This window comes from Triplophysa dalaica, chromosome 16 (assembly GCF_015846415.1).
Source record: "Triplophysa dalaica isolate WHDGS20190420 chromosome 16, ASM1584641v1, whole genome shotgun sequence".
Classification (NCBI taxonomy): Eukaryota; Metazoa; Chordata; class Actinopteri; order Cypriniformes; family Nemacheilidae; genus Triplophysa; species Triplophysa dalaica.
Window position 1 is genome coordinate 6769470 of NC_079557.1, and position 17761 is coordinate 6787230.

General features: G+C 36.9%; 1 protein-coding gene across 1 annotated transcript in view; it reads right to left on the minus strand.

Annotated features, from left to right (window-relative positions):
- Positions 1-14011, minus strand: part of lingo2 (leucine rich repeat and Ig domain containing 2) — a 219995-nt gene extending 205984 nt beyond the window's left edge. Inside the window, exon 1 of the mRNA XM_056768894.1 lies at positions 13633-14011. The gene's annotated coding sequence lies outside the window, so the exon portion shown is untranslated. The remainder of the gene's footprint in view (positions 1-13632) is intronic.
- Positions 14012-17761: the final 3750 nt, after the last annotated feature.

Sequence of the window (17761 nt, forward strand, 5' to 3'; positions counted from 1 at the left end):
TCTTTTGTGAAGAAGAAACTAAACCAGTAATGTTGATATAATGGTTGAATCGGCACGCCTGGGAAAGTAACTGCTGAACCGTTTTGAAATTTAGGATATTAATGATGGTTAATTGGCAGAAAATAGCAACGAGAAAACCTACAAAGTAAGGTCTGGAAAGGCAGGCTGCGATGTTTTGATTCGATGTCATGACACTTTCTCCGCTTATCATCAAAATTAATCACTAATAACTGATTAGTCCCTTGAGTTTTCCATGAAAACATGTCTTGCTCTTCAAGGTTCTTATAATGACTTCACCAGCCCATTGATCAACAAAGGGACTTGTATAGCATGTCTAAGCATATCTAATTAGGATAATATGGCTCATTAGTCCTAATTAAAAGCAGAACGGTGACAGCTTGTCTTAACCCACTCCCCTAACTTCTGTAAGTTCACTATTAATGATTAGGTATGTTAACTGGATTTATGTCATTTGTGTGGTAAATTAAGCTTGTACAGAAACCCCTTATGAAATCAGCACCTATGAAATAAGCCAAATGCACAAAGTGCTTGCGAAGAAAAGAACACGAAACCAAAACCGTGAATAAAAAACAGAAAAAACATACATTTCACAGGTTTGTACGTGATCATACTATGTCAACAACATGTCACCACCTTTCACATGTAATCCCATAAGTTTCCTGTGAGAGGATACATGTCACTTTTGCACATGAAACCTTCATAAGGTTTGTCCATAAGGGAAAAAAACGGAAAATCGTATCATTTGTTCAAACAGGCTCTCTTATAAGAACTAGTGAGCTCCCTAGGTAGGAGGAATTTAAAGGCCCAGTGTATGAGATTGAGCCACATCTTGCGGTGAGATTGCGATTACAAACATCGGCGCACTCCAACCCTCCCTTTTAAAGCACTGCTGACACAGGACTAAGATGTCATAACGTTTTTCGCCTCTTTGTTGAATGAGATGACATTTGACTGTTGTCAAATATTTAAACAATAGCAATATTTAAGATTGGGGGAATGAAACTGTTCTGACCAAACACAACCATGCAGCCTTGCAAGGACAGAGTGGAAGTGCAGCAATACATGTCCCCCACCTGGGGAACCAGAACAGTTCATGATGCATAATAGGATTACAGTCAAATGATCTGACAGATACACGCAGAAATGGAGGAGATGGGGACGGATGGGGGTTTTGAGTGCGGCACGCTGAGGCGGATGATACGGAGGACATAAAGCCAACTTAAAAAGGGCGCAGTCTAGTATGTGTTGTATGACTTATGGTTAACGTTGACTAGCTACACCTGATGTGATCGGCTGATGCAAGCTAGACTCACGTGACATGTCAGAACTGACGCTACGCTTGATTTCTGCCAATAAATCCTCAAAAAAACTACACAGCACCATAAAAGCATTATAAATAAGGATAGAGACTTGGCCAAACTCATACATATCATACATATCATTAGCGAGAAAGAAATCCTATAATTCAGGGTCACCCCTGCACTGCACATTTGGGATAAATGCCTCATTTAACACACAAATGAACTCAACCAGAATACTCTATGACCCAAACTGAATGTGCTAAATGGAGAGACCTCAAAAATGCTGAAGTACAAATGGTGTAATAAAAAATACTATCATTTTACGAACCCTGATTAATACAGTTGATGCACGTAATAGTCTGAACTGAATTAAATGAGCGGGCACAAAGAACCAGAGAGAGAAACCTGTGTTTAGGTATGACAGCTTGCTGACCATATGCTACTCCTGAGCCCACCCATGGAGCCGCCACTGAGGGTCCTGCCACCAGCCCCAGTCAACAGACCTGCCAGCGGGGAACTGATGACTGTTAACAACTTCAAAACTTCACTTCCTATGCCTTATATAGCGAGCAACAAGCCTTTTGTTTCCAAAACATCTCTTCTATCTCCCCACAGTCACTCATCTTTCCATGTTCCGGGTCTTATCTCAGTCAGCGTCCACAAATGATTGACAGCTTGTATTCTACTAGATTTATTATATTTGCAGAACCTGTTGCGCTGAAAACGACTTCCAAAAATAACTCAGAATCCTCAACATTCGCAAGAATGTGAGAACAAGTTAAGTTTTATTTTGTAGAAAATTTGACTTTTGTCTAAATAGACAACAAAATTAACCAAAAAAATCCCTTACGGTTTTTCCTGGCCAATACCCATGAAACACTAGCTAATATTGCATTTTAAACTCAAAGCCATGAAGCTGTATGTCAACCTATATATATAAAATTATAGAGAAATACGCTGAGACAATCTTGCAGGCATTTCCATTTTACAATGCAAAATTATACCAGGGAAAAAACAACAAAAGAACAGAGAAACTCCCTCTGGAGCAAGTAAAGGTCTAAATGCTAAAGTAAAGTAAAAGTGTGAATGCTTCCCCTCGGGGAGTTCAGTTTCCTATTTATTTCAGGTGCACAGATTGTTTTGGTCAAATTGGGTCTGTCTGACTATAAGGATTGGTAGCAAAACATAGTTGCAGTCTCTGTAGGTTTCATTTCACCATATACGAGTTCAAAGACCACTTTGAAGGAATTCTGAGTAGAAGAAGGTATAATGATCCACCTGCATTTGCAATATGATTTCAACTCAATTATGAGTACTATAGGGACATCCTTGACTGAAAAAATGAATAATAGTTTACTCCCTGATTCATAAAATTTTGCTTAAACAAATGAATGAAACTGCAGCATTGCTATTGGAAATGTAGCAAATAGGGTACTATATATAATATAATATGATTATCATAATAACTCACATGTTTGGTTTGGAAGACATGCAGTGCGAGTAAATAAGAAGTTTCTATTTATTGGAAAAATGTTCCTTTCATAAAAAGAGTGGATCATTTCCGATTTTTCAACCCATGTAAAACAAGATTTTCATTTAAAAGTTTATATGTTAAATAATCTGAAGAAATATGAACACTATTGTGAATGGGCTGAAAATTGAATTAAGCAAATTACATATGATCTTTTTTGGGAATTCGTCACTTTTGTTGCAAAGTCTCGGGTATAGACGGGTTTTTGTTTTGACACAAAGGGCATGTGAGATCTCAGAGTACCAAAGTGGAAAGGGTTTGTGTGAGATAAGATTTGTGCATCATCCGTAATGCTATAATGACACAACCGATTATCCTCCTAAATGTACGCCAGACATAATAAGATCCTGATGTTTACTGTACATTGTAAGACTCCAATGCCATTTTTTAATCCATCTTCACAGACTGAGTGACAACTTGCTACGTATGTCATGACTCTTGCCGCCCACTTGCAGGAAACAAAAGGTCAGACTGACACGCAAGGGACAAATACATGAGTATATGTGGCAGGAAGTCAAGAAAGAGACTTGATTTATGCAGGCAAATGTCAGACAATCATAGATTGATCATAGAGTGTGAAAGAGCCGCTTTGCGTTCTGAAGCATCGGAGGCGGATCTTGTCATATCTGACAACTTTTGACACTCAAATCCTTTTCTATTGAAAACACAAAGATATCGCTTGTCCATTTCATCAGTTCGTTTTTATATAGATTTGTTCTTACAGTTCACTGACAATTGAAGGTACTTGTACATAAATAATTATGCATTCATTTAAATGTTCATATAAATATTGACAACTTCAGAAACATCCAAATGACCAAGTTCTTCAGCTACTGTTGCACCTGTGTATATGGTTGAGTGACAATAAAGGGATTTGATAGGGAAAGTTTACAAATGTTTTAATGGTGTTTGATAAAAGGTGCTGTGTGTAATATTTAGGAGTATCTATTGACAGAAATGCAATATAAAATACACAACTGTCTTTAGACGTGTAAAAAGGCCTTACATAATAAAGTGTTACGTTTCTATTACATTAGAATGAGCTATTTCTATCTGGATACACCGCGGGTCCCCTTACATGGAATTCACCATGTTGTTCTACAGTAGCCCTAAACAGACAAACTGTTCTACAGAGTGTGTTTCGTAAATATGTTATTTCCTTTAGCAAAGAAGCGAAAACGTGACAACATCATAGTTCTGAGTCAACCACAATAGCACTTCCAGAGGGAGGGGAGCGGTCGAGTGAGCTGTTGGTTGCAATTCGTAACCTCTCCACTAGATGCCGCTACATTTCAGAAACATGACTTTTAAAACAGATATTGTGTGAGAAGTATTTTAAATTTCTCTATTTTTTGTCTCAACGTACTGTAATTTTAGGAACTGACTCTAAGCACAAGTCATATTTGACAACTGTGCCAACTCAACTCAACTTTATTTATATAGCGCTTTTTACAATTTTCATTGTTACAAAACAGCTGTACATGAGACACATTGAATACAAGTATGAATTCTAAAGCAGAATTCATACTTGAAGAAGATGCAACATTACTATAAAATTTTCAGTTGAGGTCAGATTTATTTTTACAGTATGAGGCTTAGTCGTAAAAAGTCATTTGAAAGGTGGTAGAAAAATCCTAAATATCTCTTTAATTGTTATCCTATGATCAGTAAGTTATGTTGTATTATGATTATGTAGTATGATTGGTTTATTACATGACATTGCAATACTTCCAATTTTGGTTTCCTTTGTTTTCAATTTAAAATACTTTTTTTCCTTTTACAATGTGCTGTGCTAATAGACCGGTGATATTACTCTAATAAATCTCCTGTCACTTTCACGGTTCTTGGCATCCGTTGAATGCCACGGCATGGTCTCTCTCTGCAGCATACAACATCTGAGCGATTTCAAAGCGCTACAAAAGTCAACAAAATTAAGTCATCATCTGTATCATGTTGACCTTTCATTGAACCTAAATGACAACTATTAACTTGAGAAAATATCTTAAAGGTTACCTGTAGGAAAGGAACACAATCGACTGACACTCACCAATAAAATGACCAAGCCAAGCTACTTCAACACTACAGATACATAAAGCCTTAATCTTTAAATCAATATAATGTGAATTCCAGCCACCCACTCTCTCCATCTTTCTTTTTCTTCCTTCTCTGAACACCCCGAGTGCTTCGCTGTGACCAGTTCTAGGCTACAACATTTATCACATACCGTGTCCAAGTCCCTTTCGGGCCTAGAGTAATTGGAAAGGGCGCATAGACTATGCATCAAGATAATGACTTAAAATGGGACAGAGCTAGAACAAACACAATGATCATGGGTTAGATTTTCAGACAACATGTATACTGATCAAATTTAACAGTTAATCGCCTTGGATGAAAGCATCTGCCAAATACTGTATATAAATGTAATGAATCTGACTTTTGTTTCTGTTTTACACCTGTAACATTCACTTGATTGCTACGGATAAACAAATGTCATACAAACACTGTGTTACTGATTCCAATGAACACTGTGTAACCGTTAATTATGATGTGACGGCTGAAGAGAGTGAGAAATCAGTCACGCTGTGAAGAAATGGGAGGGGCCAAGTGTCCAGCGATCAACTGAAACCGTGGACCTTATTTTATCATAATTAACCAGCGAGATGACTAACAGAAGCAGAGTCCTTCTTTCCACAGCTCGCTCTGCCTGTGTGCTTGATCATTTGCATACTGTAATGAATCTCTATAAGGAAAGGAGGGTTTTAAGTATCATTATCTTCATATTGTAATACTGTCACAAGGAAGTTCCAAAGCACTCTTCAAAGCAAAAATCACTAAGGACAAAGATATCCCAAGGGAGAATGGGTGCGTGAGATGCTCTCAGCCTAAATTAAAAATCTGCTTGCCAAAACTGGTATTTGTTCTTTTAACTTTTCTTATTTGAAGGAAATAACTGATTTCTGGAATATAAAATGTAATCATTTCTAAATAATAAGAAATAATAGGACAAAATTTTGCAAATTTTTATTTACTTTCCCCTACACTTATAAAAATAAAGGTATATATTTTATTGTCAATGACTGTTCTCACTGCAATTTCGAACTATTGTACAAGGTGGATCATCGCGATCTCACTTATGCATTTTAGTACAATTTCCAATGATGTTGGGTTTAGGGGAGTGGCGTGTGTATTTATAATAATCGTAGGTTTTTACGATATTACACTTTTACTAATTTATGTGGTTTAGTCACCTCGTAAAATAGTTATGAACAGTTACGTGTTACTCTGGAACTCTTTAAAACTATAAAGAACAGTTGCAAACGAAAGCATTCTAAGGATATTATAGGTCCAGTGTATAAAATTTAGCGGCATCTAATGTTGAAGTTCCGAATTGCAACCAACGGCTCACTCGACCCAATCCACTACGTACTATGGTGGCTGACACAGGGTGTAGATGTCGACGCGTTTTGCTTTTTTGCCAAAGTAGATAACGTATTTACGAAACACGCTCTGTAGTAGGGTTGTCACGGTACCATAAACAAGTCTTACGATACAACACCAGCTGAAGTGTCTCGATACCAAGTAGTAGCACGATGCTGTGCCATACAATTCAATTCGATACAAAAACACAGATTTAGATAAAAATTGCAATTTTGTATTTACTATAGTAAACTGTATTATACTTTGCACTAGAATATTTTGTTGTATAACCTTAAGTAATTGGATAAAGTGTAGCAAATACTGTGGTATACTTAAATATTTACTATGATAAGACTCGAAAACACTAGCATCTATGACTTTCAGTAGTTTACTGTAGTGAATGCTTAAGTATAATTTAAATGTTGGACAAATTTAATTGATACAGCAGTCTTTATAAAGGGAAATATTAGACTTACTTTAAATGCAGAACTAAAACGGCCAGTAGGTGGCGTCCATTTTCCACTGAGTTAGTGAATCATTCAACCAACTCGTTTAAATAGCAAATTTGAATCATTAACTGGTCTGAGACATTCAAAACACAGATTCATTTTGGAGAACCACCAAAAAGGCAGATGTAAGTGTTCAAATAAATATTAATGTGCATATGCAACATTACCTACGGTACTACGATATTACCGTTTCAAAAATAGAGAGGCATCGTGGGTATTTTGAAGGTTAAGCATCGCGATGCTACCGTAGCACCAGTACACCGTGCAACCCTACTCTGTAGAGCAGATTGTACATTTCGGGCTACTATAGAAACAACATGGCACATTCCATGCTAAGGGACCCGAGGGGGTATGTAGATAGCAATAGCCATAGCTCATTCTAAGGTGACAAAAACATAACGCTTCTTTATGTAAGGTCTTTATCCACCTCTGAAGACAATTTTATGTACATTTTATTGCATTTCTGTCAATTGATTCTCCAAAATATTACACATTAGGGTCCAGTTGCAAGAAACTCATTAAGTTAAGAAAACCTTTCATTCTAATTGTAACAGTATTGTCAGTCATTTCTTAACTTAATGGGTTTTCTTGCATCTGGGCCTAGAGCTTTAAAAGGTTCTATTTGGAACCATCCAGCCCGACAAATAACCTTTAAGTAACCTTTTTTCAAGTGTATTTTATCAATTACCTCCTGCAAGAGCAGTTTTGTGATAAAGTCTCTGACTCACTTTAAATTTTTGAAGAACTTAAGTTCTCTCTCATCTGAAATCCCTCTTCAGACATGGTTAATTCTGAGAGTACTTCGAGAGCCCAGTCTCAGATGAGCCTAAAATAACAGTACTGAGAATGATACATATGTTGTGCCAGGGAGGTTAATTGAATAGGCAATGTATCTCCTTGGAAGGCAAACTTACATGAGTGCTTCTGCATCAGCGTGGAGTGAGCTCACTGCTTGATTGATGTCGACTGTGCTAATGGAATGACTTTAATGTATGTGACTGGGGCTTCACAATCAAAGCTAATGCAAAACATCAATCAACACTGAATCAACCTGTTTTCAAATGTCCAAATTGAGCAAGATTCATCTCTGATTGTATCTTTCGGTCAATTTGATGCTGCACAAGTTTTTCTTTTGACATTTACATATGTCGAGATATTCAGAGTTTTGTTTAAAGGCACTTAGCAGGAAGTAGACTAAAGAACAGTATTTTATGCCTGTCTTCTTTTTGTCTGTAATTTTTCATTATTCACACAAAAATAACAATTCTGTAATCATTCAAAACCTGTATCTGAATCTTTTTTTCTGTGGAAGACCACTGAATATATTCTGAGAAATGTCCAATGGTTTAGTAGCTATACAATCGGGGCCAATGGGGTCCAATGTAGTTTGGTTATCAACGTTCTTCAAAATATCTTCTTTTATGTTCTGCCGGAAAGATTTTTTTTAGGTGAGCTATCCCTTTAAGAGTCTTCACGCATTTCTGTGCATGGTTGTCTCCTAAATATTTTTTTCTTTCTATTATTCCCAATGACATAATTCTCTCTGAAAAATCTCGTAAAAAATGAATCAAACTTATTTATCTCTTTACATGGCAGGTAGCTCTTCCTGTCTACAGTAAGTAGACCAGAATAAATGCCAATGAGCAACAGTCAAAGATCTGGCAACATTAATCTAGTCCCGGCTGCTACTTCAGGGATCCATGCTTATTAGACAGAAGGCACAGAATGAATAAAGTGGTATTCACAGAAAAACCTTGTTATCTTAACAATCAGCTGCATTGGAATGCAATGGAGGGGTCTTAAGACCCGGCTATTATTTATGAATTATATTACATTTTTGTTGAATATTTGCTTGATCTGTTAAAGTGATAGTTCACCCAACAATTACAATTCTGTCATTGTTTACTCACCCTCTTGTCATTTTAAACATGTATGACTATCTTTCTACTGCAGACCACAACAGAAGGTATTTTGAAGAATGTTGGTAACCGAACAATTCACTTCTACTGTATGGAAATAAAACCAATGCTAGTCAATGGGTAGCACGTGCGGTTACCAACATTCTTCAAAATATCTTCTTTTGTGTCCTGCGCAAAAAAATCATAAAGGTTTGAAATGTCAAGAAGGCAAGTAAATGATGACGGGATTCAAGTTAAATATTTATAAAACTGACGAAAAACCTTTATGAAAACAAACTTAACAACACAGTACCCTGTATCAATTCTTGCATAGGTCAACACAGCATGCAGTCAAATCAATTATTGGGAGAAACACAGGGCTAATCTGCTGGCTGTAATGCGCTGTAACAAAACACAAATTGAAACATCACATCCTGCATCCAGGTGTTAACTGACTGTCTTGTACAACTTCCCTGAAGACCTCTTCACAATAGCCCGAGAGATGATCTCAACAGTGTCAGCATTGAGGATTCTGGCTAAATCCTCATGTGATAGGAGGGTACCCGACAGCTATGCAAATTCCCCCCTCTTTATGCAAGTGGGGGTAATTAGGCATAGCAAATTAGTCTGGATGTAAGAAAGAACAAAACAGAGAAAGAGCCTCATTTGTGAGAAGCTGAGTTTGTGGTCTCCTCCCCTCTTTTCTTTCACCCACCCTCATTCTTCAATCAAAATACACACCTGCTTAGTGGCTGTTGCGCTAGACTGGCATACACTGTGCATGTTTAATGAGTCTGATAGAGAAAGTTGATTACATGTGGTTTATGATTGCAAATATACAAAAGAATTAGTGCTGGATTGAGCGGCAATAGCTGTTTGCAGGAACAACAGTTTAGATCATGGGAATTAAGCACAAGCGCTATGGCATGAAGCACCAGGTTCAGCATATAATTCAATAGATGGATTAAATAAAACAAGAAACTGTGACGCAAAAGAAGATATTTTGAAGAATTTAACCAAACAATATTTGCCCCCATTGACTTCCATTGTATGGACACAAAACCACATTTGTGACATTTCTCAAAATATCTTCATTTGAAATAATCATATAGGTTTTGTAAAACATGTGTGATTAAAAAAATGACATAATTTTTGTTCTTCACAAATGGTGTCTGTCCATTTCTGCTATTGCTAATATTTCCCCGCATATGCTAAAGGAACAGAAGCAATGGACTCCCCACCTGACAGAAATCCCTGCATTTACTGTTCTCTACAGCGCGTCAGCAGATTCACCTGCGACAGACTCGCTCTTCTGTCAAGACTACAGGCTCTGTAAAGCTGACTCGTCTCATCTCCATATCACATACTGCCTTTGCTGAAATTTTGGTTCATAATTAACCATCCCCTTGTTGACTCAGCAGAAGAATCCGCATTTAGCATAATGATGCATATGGCAGGGAGCTTTGTGTTTAATGTTTTCTCGCATGAGCATGATTTATGAATACCACTCAGAGGAAATAAAATGACATCGCTTTAATTTGTTTGGTTATCAAAATAAGGAAGACCTTACATGACACCAGACATGGGCCAATATCAAAGATGCAAGTCTTGCTAGAGGGGAAGTGACACATCCACTGTTGTATTTCTATATGGAGTTCATCACAAAAAATGCCAGAGGATCAACATTTTAATTTGTGTCCTTGGCACAACAGACAGTAGACATGTGACTGGCAACAAGGCCACGAGCACGGAAGAAGAGATTAATTAAAAAGACATCGGAATTGTACATCAGGGACACATGAGGGACAATTTTAAGGGTTCATACATTAATTCCTTTTTATTTCCTTTGTTAAAGCCACAACAGCTTCTATGGCTATGTAAATGGTGAGAGTCGTGTTTTATTATAAAGAAAACTATTCTTTATAATAATTATTATATAAATGATTCTTATTCTTTAATTTTTAAAGAAAAAAAGATGTTCTACAAACTATAAAAGTAGCTAACACAGCTAAGTATAGGGACCAATTCTCACTATTAACTAGTTGCTTATTAGATGCATGACCACATTCTACCTCCCTAATCCTACCTATTACCTAAACCTAATAACCACCTTACTCATTATTAATAGACAACAAATTAGGAGTTTACTGTAACAATGGCATCAGTAATAGAGAACGATAAAAAGTGGAAGGTTTGTTTTAGTAAATAAGTAAGAATTTCCTCTTTTGTAGCATTCCACATAATAAAATAATCCTAAATTGTTAGCCATCTAAAATATTTTTTAGAGATTAAATCATGGGTATGGTATAAAATTATTTAGATTTTTTATTCATATTATACAAAATGATATAAAAATTCCTATTTTCAATTTGTTATAATCTGCTTTGTTAGTGGGTCGGGTTGTGACAACTACTCTACATGTAGTCAATACAGTAGATTTTGACCACCTTGCACAGTTAAATGTGGAAATATACAAACAGTCTAAGATAAATAGCTACAAACAATGAAACACAAGCTGTTTCAGCACTCCCTGATCTCTCCTACTATAACACACTTTGTCAAGACAACTAAAACACTTTTCAGCCAAGCTGAGGGATGACACGCTGTTGTCTTCTGGGATCAATGAACTGGTAAATTGTGCTATATTGATAACCTTCGCAATCAACTCGCCAGCATTTCATCTCAAGCCGGAGAATCTCAAAGGCCTGATTTTCCTTCCCTCCTGCAGTGCTGATAATGGATGAGAAAATAGATTTGCCAGATCCACTTCTTGAAAGTTGTTTTGGCCCTCAATGTCAAATGATTGAGAATAAGCACATCAACAATGACAAACAGAGAGTGTTTAGTAATTCTAATCAATGCTTATTCTAAGAAAAAAAAGCCAAAGTGAGAGTGTGCCAAACCGTCACGCATCCACCCATAAATGACTGTGATTGAGAGGATCTGGTGGCCAGCAGTGAGTTTCAGAGAAGCCTATAAATTACTCCAGATAACAGTGATGTCAAAGCAGTTTGGCAAAAACAAAAACAAACTCCTCCTGCTAACTCTCAAAAGCCATTAGCTAGCAATTAATATCCATTTGATGAATAGGCTCGGAACGTAGCATCCTACAGAAAGGTTCTTTTTGCTGAAAGCACAAGTAATCTTGCCTGGTATGTTTATTCATGAACTGAATGGGTATTTATGTACGTTCATGTAATGTCACCTCACATTAGAATGTGAACAAAAGGTGTCGCTCTATCAATGAACATATATGACTGGCTAGACTATAAAAAGTATGATATCGAAAATTTACTTTACAACATTACAAAACCATCAAGGTTTGCAAAATATTGAACTAATAGGTTGATTTTGGATATACGTTCAACAAGCCCCAAAAAGTAGTAATAAACTTTAGGTCCACTGTCTGTCTTTCTTTTCATTTCATGTCACAAATTTATCCGTTGCTTACTTTTAAACCCGCTGCCGCATACTGTCTCTTCACATTAAAGTTCTTGATCCACCAACAAACCAAATGTGCTTGGCACTAGAGCAGTTGAGATACAGACTTACGACACTCCCATATTCCTCCATTGTAACAATGGAATGCGGAAGTAACTCGCGTCATAAAGCAACCAAGAGTTCCAAACACTGCACTGAAGCCCATTCATTTCAGTTACTCACATACTCAGTTACTAGTTGGTGCGTGGCATGTTTATACATTTTAACAAGTTGGCAGATATATCTTATATTCATAGATCTTATATTCATATTATTTCCCATACAAAATGCTGTAATAAATGTAGTCATTGTAGTAATAGGTGTACACAATATGCTTATATATTCAACATATTTGTGTGCAAATATAGTTGCTATTGTCTGTCACGCTTAAATCCATTCAAAAAGTTTAACAGGACGGATTTGTTAGGAACTATTCGCGCTTCGTGAACCGCGTGACCACAGGGTGGAGAGGTCGGGTGTCGTAACTCTGTATTATAATGGCTCTGTGTCGAACGATTAATCGCATACAGAATAAAAGTTTGTCTTTATATAACATGTCTGTGTAAATTAAAATTAATTTATATATAATCTAGACAGGTAATTTATATTATTAATTTATATGTAAATTAAAAAACATTTATATATAATTGTAATTATAACTAAACACAAAAAACATGTAAATATTGTGTATGTGTTTATTAATACAAAATTAATGTGCACAGTAAACTAAACAGACATATATTATGTTAACACAAACTTATTCTGGAGGGGTTTAATTGCGATTATGAGTTTGACAGCCACATGGCACAGTGACAAGTGATTGACCTGCATTCAATAAAATGCAAATCTGACTTTTTAAATATTCGAAAATGATTAACTGTATTAAATATAGCAGTGCGCATACATCATAATACCATCACACTTACCAAATGAATAATTTACAATGCTACTCCAGACTTGAAACGCAACAAGCCGAACAGCACAGCAAGAGAGTTATCACCAAAATAACACGACGCAATTCAAATACAAATCATTATTACAAATAGGCTATGCATTATGATCGACATGCCGCGTGAATGTTCTCTTTAGCGGAATAATGGATCACATGACAGACACTGCCTCCCAGTCTGATCATAAAATCAACACAGACTAATGTACACAATACCAGTTTAAAAAGCGACTCCTCTTGACAGCGCTCACAGCAAAGAAATCCAGTGACAACACTAGCACACATTAAACAGAGCTTCACCAGCGTATTGACTATGATTATAATAAATCTTAATATTAAACTGGTACAGTGAGTGAACTAGACGTGGTTAATTGACCATTTATCTCATAAAATGTCACTGTTATATGTGGAATAACAAAAACAAAATCACTCGTCTCAAATAAAGCTTTGCAACATAAATAACTGTGCGCATAAGCAACCGGAATTAATTGAGGCACGGCGGCAAAATAAATCATAAAAAACTCACAATTTGATGATCAAATCACTTGATAACAAAGTATTCCTCCTGTTGTTTTGATTGAACAATGTTTATAACCTTTTTTCCCCACCGAGACTTGACGACAAAGTTCATCCACATACAGTTTTGAATTTTCCGCATTTCTTCTTTTTCTTTGGAAGTTTGGCAGTTGGCAAACAAGCTTCTGGTGCTTTTCCGCTTTACGAGACGGCTGGTGAACTGAATCTAGGGGGTTGATTCGCGGAAATTAAGCAAAACCCGAGCACACCTGTTTAGAAAGATGATACGATTGGTCAGTTTTACTGTCACTCAAAATTAATCTCTCTCATTGATTTACTGTTGTACTGTCATCAGAAGCCTCATTGAAGGCCCCTGACCAGCACCCGTTCGACTTCTTGCAGCATGCGCAGGCTGCGCAGACAGCGTATGACATCATAGAACTGCGAGTGCTCCGTGATCTCGAATTACTCTCGTGAGACTTGAGCTGTGAATTCGCCCACTATCTCCTATCATGCACTGAATCGAGTGTCCGCCATTTTGTTGTGTTGTCCGAATTCTGAGTAAACAACTCATTCCCTAAAATCGTTCACTACTTTTTACCCACAATGCATTCTGATTTTGAGCGTACACCCGATGTAAACATTTGTTTTGTTCGCTTTATTAAAAACTGATATAATACACGTGAAAATAATGTAACAATGAACTTTACCACTTTAAAAACAATCCATAAAGCCACAAATGTGGAATATAATCGTTATGACTAATGTTTTGCAACACAAATCTTTATTGAAAAATATTTTCAAGTTTATATTTTTTACGACAGTTTAGGTCATCACAGAGGGCCTTGAGGGTCGCTACTGGTTTACGGCACACACTCCGCCTGACAGAGCTGCATTTAATAGCGTAATAGCCAAAGTGGTGTAAAAGTCAATCAAAAGAATGCCAAGATCAGTGATACCAGTGATGTGTCATTTGAAGCAGATTGTTATTTACGTTGGTGAGTTACGCCTGGCGTTTGACTCCTCTTTTTTTTTTACTTTAATGTACTGTACACTGTCTGAATCATCCCCCATCTTCCCTCTAGTGCATTAGGGGTCATTCACCATGTCATGTAGGACATAAATTTGTGAACAAGTGACTTCCAATAGTAGCCTAGCTCTACAGTGATGGGGGCGGGACTATTCCGATTCTAAAGTGAATTTGATTGGACAAGAACTTTGAAGAGAGGTTGAGCTGTAGTGAAAGTGAAGTGAAAAGTATAAGTGTTTGTCAGGTATGGTGACCATACCCGAAAAGTGACCTCTGCTTTTAACCCATCCAGAGATTAGTGAACACACGCACAGCAAGTGGTGAACACACGCTTACTTATTTTTAATATAAGCAAAAAACGTTCATTTTGATTTCAATGCTATATTTCTTTAAAAAAAAACTGCTGAACTTTCCAACAGTCCGCTTATATAAATCATTAGAACATTATAACAAGTATAATATTGTCACATTATAGTATTGTCATAAATCAATGCTCAGCCTATTGTTAAAGGATCTGCAAAAAATTGCAGGTTTCTGCATGCAATCAACACCCAGGATTCAATAACTGGATTGAAAAAGATCTAGTCTGAGATTAAGAAAAGATCACACAAGATTATCGGGAAATGCTTGTTTCCTCTTGTTGCCCAGCAACAAAAAATTAGGTCATCCTCCATTTCATGCACCATTGTGGAGCAGAGTCATAATACAGCTTAAGATCATGACTCGACCAGCATAATTCATAACTTTCGTATAATAATGAAAAATTGTAGAGGCAAGTGCAAAAATCTGCTAACAGGGATGAAACACAGTAGAGCATAAAGAAAGCTTGATAAAAAGGTTCTAAAGTTAAAGAGGTTCTAAAGTTGTTTTTAAAGATCTTATTGTGTGGTAATAAGGGATCTGAAATTAACTAAAGACGTTTCCTACCACGTACAATAGGTGTAAAGCTAAAAGGTTTAGTGTTCATAAAGAGCCTCTCCTAATCCAGGGATTTACGAGGGACGGTTTAGTTTGTGATCATAGAAATAGTCCAATTTGCAGTTTAGTCCAGTACAGACTCATTTAAAAACAACATTTTCTGGAATTAAACCTGTGTAAATTTCCGCTAACCATGGTAATAATGAGAATGCCTCTAGTGAGCTTTCATCAAGATAACAAGGCACAATGTCAACAGCTTTAGAAACAACATAGTACTAAATGTTACTTATTAATCAAAAAAATTGTGAACCAGCTCTCCTCGATAACTTAACCTCAGACAGCCTGCGATATGGTATTATTATGTAAACTTGCACGGGGCATTTAAATAAGTTTTAACATGTACTGACCTTACTCATGTGTGATGCATCAGTACTTACATTTTCTACTCTGAGCAGACTCAATAATTGTCTCACCAAATGATGCTCAAAATTCAAATGAATGTTGTTGTGCCTTTGTAAAAACACATACACAAAACCTGCTTAATAATGTTCCAAAAAAAATGAAAAGCACTTGGCACTAAAACTGATCTGGGGGAGCTGAGAAAAAAAAAGGAGGCTCAAAATGAAATCCCCTGCATTTGGTGGGACTTTTAGCGTCCGTGCCACTAATGGTGTGCATAGCTAGCGTAATAACCTGAAAATGGACAGACCATTCAGGCCAATCTTTTTTTTTTAATCTGATAATAGTAAAGCATGACGAATCCCATTGTCTGCGCGTGAAGCAGAATAGTCAAATCCAATAATGAGTGTCATCCCATTTATTATTGAAACAGAGGCACAATAGCCGAGTGACTAAAGATAATAAACAGTTATTAGGCTATTCGATATGAATGTAGTATCGCGTGAGATGCCTGTTAATTGGCCAGTGGTGTTACTAATCTCACGATGGGGAATCAAACAGGGCGCTTTTTTAACCAGCTGTGTGCATGAACATTTTTAACAGCTGTAATAATCTCATGAATTTTCCATCCAAACAGCGGAGAACTCACAGGAAGGTAACAATGTTATTTTACTGACGTGTACAACAGCCCGAGCGTAGCCGGATGAGCTCTGGATCATTCTGTGTGTTGGATTTGAATTAGGCTTGCACACGGATGCGTTGACTATGGAGTGAGGTGAAGGTGCGCTGACTGTAAGGGATTCTGCATTAACTTCCTTTTTATGCACTCTGACTCGAGCCTCAGGAAAGTTTTAATTGGCTGAAGTGTAGGTTAGGATGCCTGCGTGCCTTAGGCATTGCGATTTAGACTACATGGGTTCAGTTGACAATCTAAAAAAGTTATTCCAAGAGAAAACAATATTTGCTTTGGAAAAAAAAGGGATTAGAGATATTGCAGTATATGCAAGTTGGGTTCCATCAATAAAAGAAGGCTTATATATAAATATTAAAAAAAATCTAATAAGTTGCATTTGCCAGTTAAATGGATCCGATGACCCACTAAGAGTAAAGGACTGTGATCCCAAGATTTGTGCTCAAATAAGCCTAATGTTACAAACGTAATGACAAAGGTTGTCGAGTGAATTGGTACCTGTCTAGATTGCTTATATGGAAAATCTAAAGTGCTTGGTCCCCGAGCGGAGCAGAATTCTGATGAGCCAGCTGAGTGGATGCAGAATCGCAGGTTATTATAAGCCTCCGCTGCGATGCCGAGTGGGTGTTTTTCAGCCCAGCATGCTTTTTAACTACAGATGCATCACAATGCATTCTCGCTTATACATTCACATGTGCGCACACTGTACGGCTTCTTTGAGGAGATTCAAAGCAATCCTCTGGAAGACGATCATTCCCGGTAACTTACAACTGAAATTTTCATTTGAGGTTAACTGAGACACAACAGCTCCCGTCAGTTTCATTAAAATGACATAAATTAAAACACGTTCCGTATTCAGAAACGCACCGGTCTTGTTACAAAGCTGCGCGTTGTACTGTTTTTGCAGGGTTACACATCAAAACACCCACGCTGTTAAGACAATACGGATGTTTCTATTTACGTACAGTAAAGCAGCGTTGCCTAAAGGTTTTTTTTATTTATTTACAGCCACAGCCCCATTGACATAGCTTTTATCCACATTGCAACAGAAATGTGCTCCTTTTAATTCATTCATACACAAGATAATACTTAATTAATACT